Source organism: Sinocyclocheilus rhinocerous, unplaced genomic scaffold, assembly GCF_001515625.1.
Source record: "Sinocyclocheilus rhinocerous isolate Xijiao unplaced genomic scaffold, SAMN03320098_v1.1 scaffold4918, whole genome shotgun sequence".
NCBI classification, from domain to species: Eukaryota; Metazoa; Chordata; class Actinopteri; order Cypriniformes; family Cyprinidae; genus Sinocyclocheilus; species Sinocyclocheilus rhinocerous.
The window spans coordinates 242,385-248,122 of record NW_015648530.1 but is presented as its reverse complement, the minus strand read 5'-3'; the positions used below and the strand labels follow the sequence as shown (position 1 = coordinate 248,122).

At 36.7% G+C, this 5,738-nt stretch overlaps 1 protein-coding gene across 1 annotated transcript in view; it reads left to right on the top strand.

The window, feature by feature from the left end:
• The window catches only part of LOC107709814 (rho GTPase-activating protein 42-like), a 135,822-nt gene that overhangs the window by 75,831 nt on the left and 54,253 nt on the right, over positions 1-5,738 (top strand). The gene's annotated exons all lie outside the window — the stretch shown is intronic.

The following is a 5,738-nucleotide window of genomic DNA, read 5'->3' as shown; positions in this document are numbered from 1 at the left end:
TTTTTTTTATTGGTCTTATGGAGTATTCTAATTTGTTGAGATAGTGAGTTGGTGGGTTTTTGTTAAATGTGAGCCAAAATCATCACAATTAAAAGGACCAAAGACTTAAACTACTTCAGTCTGTGTGCATTGCATTTATTTAATACACGAGTTTCACAATTTGAGTTGAATTACTGAAATAAATGAACTTTTCCACGACATTCTAATTTATTGAGATGCACCTGTATTTGATGCATATATTAAATTAAATACCTGAAGATTGTCATATTTAATGAATGTTCAGCTATTACAAGCCTTCATACCACTAAAAAAGAAGTACCTTAGTACTACCATAGAATTTGAGTAGTATCAGATATGAAAATGGCAATCATGCATTTCTAAGGTAGTGTATATATAGAGCCATGGTAATACCATCATTGTACCATGGTACGGTCACTGTACTTCTCAAAAGTGTTTGAACAGCTGCTCTTGTTTATCTGTAGCAGTGGTTATAACAGTATATTACATTTGACAGGAATGAAATTACAGTGTTTTCAATGTGTTGTATTGTGTAGGCCATCAGGTCACTTCTAATTTTCACTGGCCTGAGTTTTTTGTCTATTGGAAATTAGTAAAATATTTCATTGTTTATATTACATATTTCAATGATGATTGATTGTTTTCCAGGTGCACACCTTCCTTTAAAATCAAAAATTAACCCTATTTACTTTCTTGATGCAAATTCCTGGTCATAATAAGGTACATGATTCACTGGCACACAAGGGTTTTTCTTTTAAAATGTTGTTTTTGTAATCTTTTCAGGATTAGGAAAGTTGCCAAGCCCTCTTATTTTTCACCCCTCCTCTCCAACCGCCTGTCATTGAGACCAATTTCATAATCAAAATAAACTGTAATGGATAAAACATGTTTTTCTAATTGAAAGTCTAGTTTTACGCAATGTCATTACAGAAGTAAAATGGGTTTTGAATGTTGTTTTATGTTTTTGCACATGGCTCTTGAACCCAACAGAATAATGTGCTCTAATTACTGTGATGGTGCATTGTTTACGTTGCCTGGCAGTAATATTGTAATATTGACAGCTAGTGGTTGAAATGGATACTGCAGTTCAAATTCAAATATTGGAGAGCGTTGTTTCTCCCACCCTCCTCCTCAGACTCAACGCTCATGCAGGTTGCCAGATGCAACAAGGAACAAACTCAATTGACATGTTAGGCAACAAACCTTACACTGTAAGTTGAGGAGTTGTTTTATCTGTGTTTTAATATTCCTGTGCTCATAGAGCTTTTTCGATGGATGCCAAGGCTTTTTAATCAGGTAGAATTTGCGATCTCTGACCTAGTTTGTTTGCTGGCTTCCATTGCTGCAACATGCTGTTTTACGCCAACTGGCATCCCGGGGTGTCAAAATAATATTGGGTAAACTGGTAGTGGGCGGAATCACACTGACCAACACAAAAACAGACATTCCGACACAGAACTCACATTTCAAAGCAAAATAACTGGCTGTAGCTTTGTTTGTTGGAGAAACAAGTATGTGTGAACTTAGCATGCTTCCTAAATATCTGCAAATATTATGGTATTTTTATGCAGTCAAAAAATTGCATACACCTTTAAAGGTCCCATATTTTACACCTTTCTGGAGTTTTATTTTAGGTTTTGATGTCCTTAAGAATATATATTTGCGGTATAAGTACCAAAAACCATCTCAATATATTTTTACAGCTCCTCTCTCAGGAGCTCTGCTGAGAACAGGTCGATTTTGGCCTGTCTAATTAATATTCATGAGCCTCTCTTCTGATTGGCCTGTTGTTTTCTGAGTGACGCACGGCCAGGCCAAGCACAGGTAACTAGGGTCAGCCGACGTCACAGCGCTAGCTGGAGGCAGCAAAACAAAGGGGAAACTGGAGGCGGCCCATTCAAACCAGCGCAGATTCGTCTACATAAGGAGCTTAAAATATCATCTTGTTGTGATGTTGGGTGCCAGAATCGACGTAATACAGCCTCAAATTAGAAATTTGATCGCATATCTGCTGCCACTGCCAGACAAAAAACCGACGATAGCTGTGGTTAAACGCGATAAAACGAGCAGACTGGACAGAAACGATCGTCACAAATGCTTGCGTTTGCAGCGCACACTTCTTATCAGAAAAGGTTCAATAAAGTATTGTCTTTTGTTGTTATGGGTGCGTCTACAGATTTCTTGCCATATGTCTGTTTCTTGCATCTCACGACTATGTCGTGTATGAAATAATGTCTGTGTGCATGTGTGTAAAACAACAAACTGACGATTTATATATAATCATTTGTAATTGTATATACATTGTTGTGATTAATTGTGGCTGGAACAATAATGTAGCTGTAAAAATAGTTGCCTGCTGAAATTGAAATGTATATACATCTTCATCATGACTAGATAGACACAATGAGTTTGTCTATACACGTTAGATGTGATCCACCTCATAGTAACAATCCTGTCAGATCGTCCATCCTTTGAGTGAGAGTGTAACGTTACAGGTCGGCCGATCTGGTTTCGTGGTTAAAGTTAACCTTTTCGACATGTTTCCCTGTTGTCATTGCTCAGCAAAAGCATGGACGCGATGTTGTCTGGGGGTTTAGCAAAAGGAGAGTGGGACTGTGGGCAGTGCTCGGGTGGTGACTGAAGGCGGTGACTGTGTAGTTCTGATGTCAACTTTTTACGGAAGTCACAACGGTTCGTGAAAAATCACAGCTACTTTAAGCAGGCTGTGTGAATTTTACTGTGGACTGACTGTTTTGAAACTTATATGGTAGTTACAGCACCTAGACCTCAGTTATCATGAAAAAGGCCAGAAAATTTCAGTTTTGACAATATGGAACCTTTAAAATAGTGATTAAGCAAGATATACTGTGCAGTAAAACATAAATAAACCATCTTCCTAAAAACATTTATATTGTATGTTTTAATGCAGGTAAAAAAAAAGTACTGTGGTGGTAACCATAGTAAAATAATGAAATCATATAAGAAATACTATGATGTACACCTAGATATTCAAAGAATACATGGCATGGCAAACATGGTAATTCTGTTGACACATTTAGGTACTTTTTAGTTAGTGGTATGAAGGCATTCTCGTAATGGCTAAACATTCATAAAATATTATCGTCGGGTATTCAATAATAATAAATTCGAATCATGCTAACAGCAAAAACCTTATAAGGAATATTTTAAATCATAAATAACACAGTGGCAGATTTTGGCAGAATATAGTCCAAACAAAGCTTGTCCACAGTCTAAACACAAACACGTTTCCAAATACACACACACTTGGCAGCATCGCTGTAAGGTACAAACTCATTATACATTAAAATAAGCAACATCAAAATGTCCAGCAGTTTGAGCCCCTTGGGGTCTGAAAGATCACACACACATATTCAATCACAGATATGTACAGCTACACTCAGTCCTAGATAAATATATACCTATACACTCAAACACACATGCTGAGTGTCTTCCTTGAGGCGAGTGTTAGGTTCAGCCATCTGTATATAACCCAAGCCCTCTGATTTATATTCCCACCTCAAAGCCGCTTTTGATTTATTTTGCATGAAAAGGGTTTGCGAGTGTGGGATGTGCTTTGTGGAAGGTTCACTTGCAGGACCAGAGGGCCAGTATTCTCTCTACTTTTGAGCAGAAGGGTGGACACAGTGTAAGCAGAGATGGATTCTCATAAATTGAGATCAACTGGTGTGGTGTTATGGAGCTCTTTCTCTTTGATTTTCTGTAAAAAAAAAAAATTGCAAAACAGTGGATTTAAAGTGGTAGCTCATCCCAAAATAACAATTCTGTCATTATCCCCTCAAACCCACCCCCCCCATATACTTTTTTTTTTCCTGTGGAACATAAAATGCAAAAATGTTGCAGAATACTTATGCTTTTCCATAAAATGGGCTTCATTCATGAAATACGCAGAATGTGTAAATCCTGTATAAACTATAAAATGATTATTTGTACATAATAATGGAAAGGAATGATTTTACAAACAAAATCTTTTCTGCTCATGTTTCACGAATTCACATTGTTCACAGCAAATATTCACCTGTGGCAAAGCTCTTAATTTCACATATGCTGTTTAATGATATTTTGTGCCAGGATTAATGTCCCTAAGGTCAAATGCTTCCAATTGTGAAGCTGCAACTTTGATTATACAGTAGTGCAAATGAGATTTGAGAGCTAATGAGATTTGAAAATCCTCTCACAAAAAAAAACAAAAAACTGTTTTCAGAATATATACTTTATATGCATGATTTTATATGTCTTATTTCGTTATGTTTTCTTGTGCTTTATTTATTTATTTATTTGTTATCTTGTTTAGTTTTTTTCTTTTCTTTTTTTGTTTTGTGGTTTGTTTTTGCTCTTTTTTTTCTTTTTTTGTTTGTTTGTTATTTTGTTTTGAGGTTTTGTTTAGTTTTGTTTGTTTTGTTTTTGTTATTTATTTATTTGTTTGCTTTTGTTGTGTTTTTGTTTGTTTCTGCTGTGCAGCACTTTCGCTATGCCTCTGTTGACTTTAAATGTAATTTATGAATATATGATTTCACTTGGCATGAAAGCTTTTATTGCATGGACATATTTATTTAATGAACATATTTCACATGCATCTGGCCAGAATGTTATAGCTTTGTATCATGCATTGTAACCCCTACATCTCACTCTGTTTTTGTAAACTAAACAAAAGCATCATGACATTCACCTCAACCTCTCTCTGTAGAAAGTGTGCTTATGAAAGTCATCACCCAAGTCTCTTTTTTCACTATTTATCTCCTTTTTAAACACTTTTTTTTTTCTTTCTCCTGTACTATAAACAATCCTAATGTGGAGAATGGATTGAACACTAGCCATGGAGTCAGGAGCCTTACAAAAGGATTATGGGAATGTGGAGGATCGGCTGGCTGCCAGACCTCCTCCTTGCTCAAATTTAGTGTTCAGAGGGTGGCTGGGAGGTATAGACATCCTTATTAGGGAATTACAGCCTCGCTGCAGCTCCAGCTGGTTAACAGAGTGAGGTCAGTGGCCGATAAAAGGGCCGCTCAAGCCCAAAGCCTGAACAATTTATTTCCTGTTGGCCAAACAGTCCTACTCGGCACCTCACTGACACAAGGCTTTTACTATGGGAGAGCACTTACGTATGGATCATCAGGGCTTAGAATCACAAGCTGTGCAACTTTAAAGGAACATGAGGAAAGTTTTTGTAGAATTGTACTGTTCGTTCTTCTCCATGCAGTTAATGCATCATTTTGTATTTTAAAACAAATATTTGACTTCTCAGTATTTAGTGTAGTTTTTCCACATTTGTCTTAGAGATTGATTTTGTTTTATTTGTTTAATTTGGGGTGCAATAAATGTTAAAGGTGCAATAGGTGATTGTCTTCAGAAACATTTTTTGTTATGCTGGTTGAAAGTCTCTTCACATCCCGATAGCAATCATTAAGTTAAGTGGTCTAAATGTATTTGTCTGTATTTATATATTCTGTGGAAGGCATAGGATCAAGAAATGTTCGTCCAATCAAAACGCTCGGTCCGAGTGTTTTAATATGCTTTCCTACCTGCCTATCAACGTGTGTATTAGCATACCTCTGCGCACTGGGTTCGTGCAGACAGAATACGTCATCAGCGCGTTCACGCACGCTGTGCAGACAGAGCGAGAATGGCAGACAAACATCAACAACCCGATCTTCCTTCCTGGTATTGTAGTACTTTTAAAG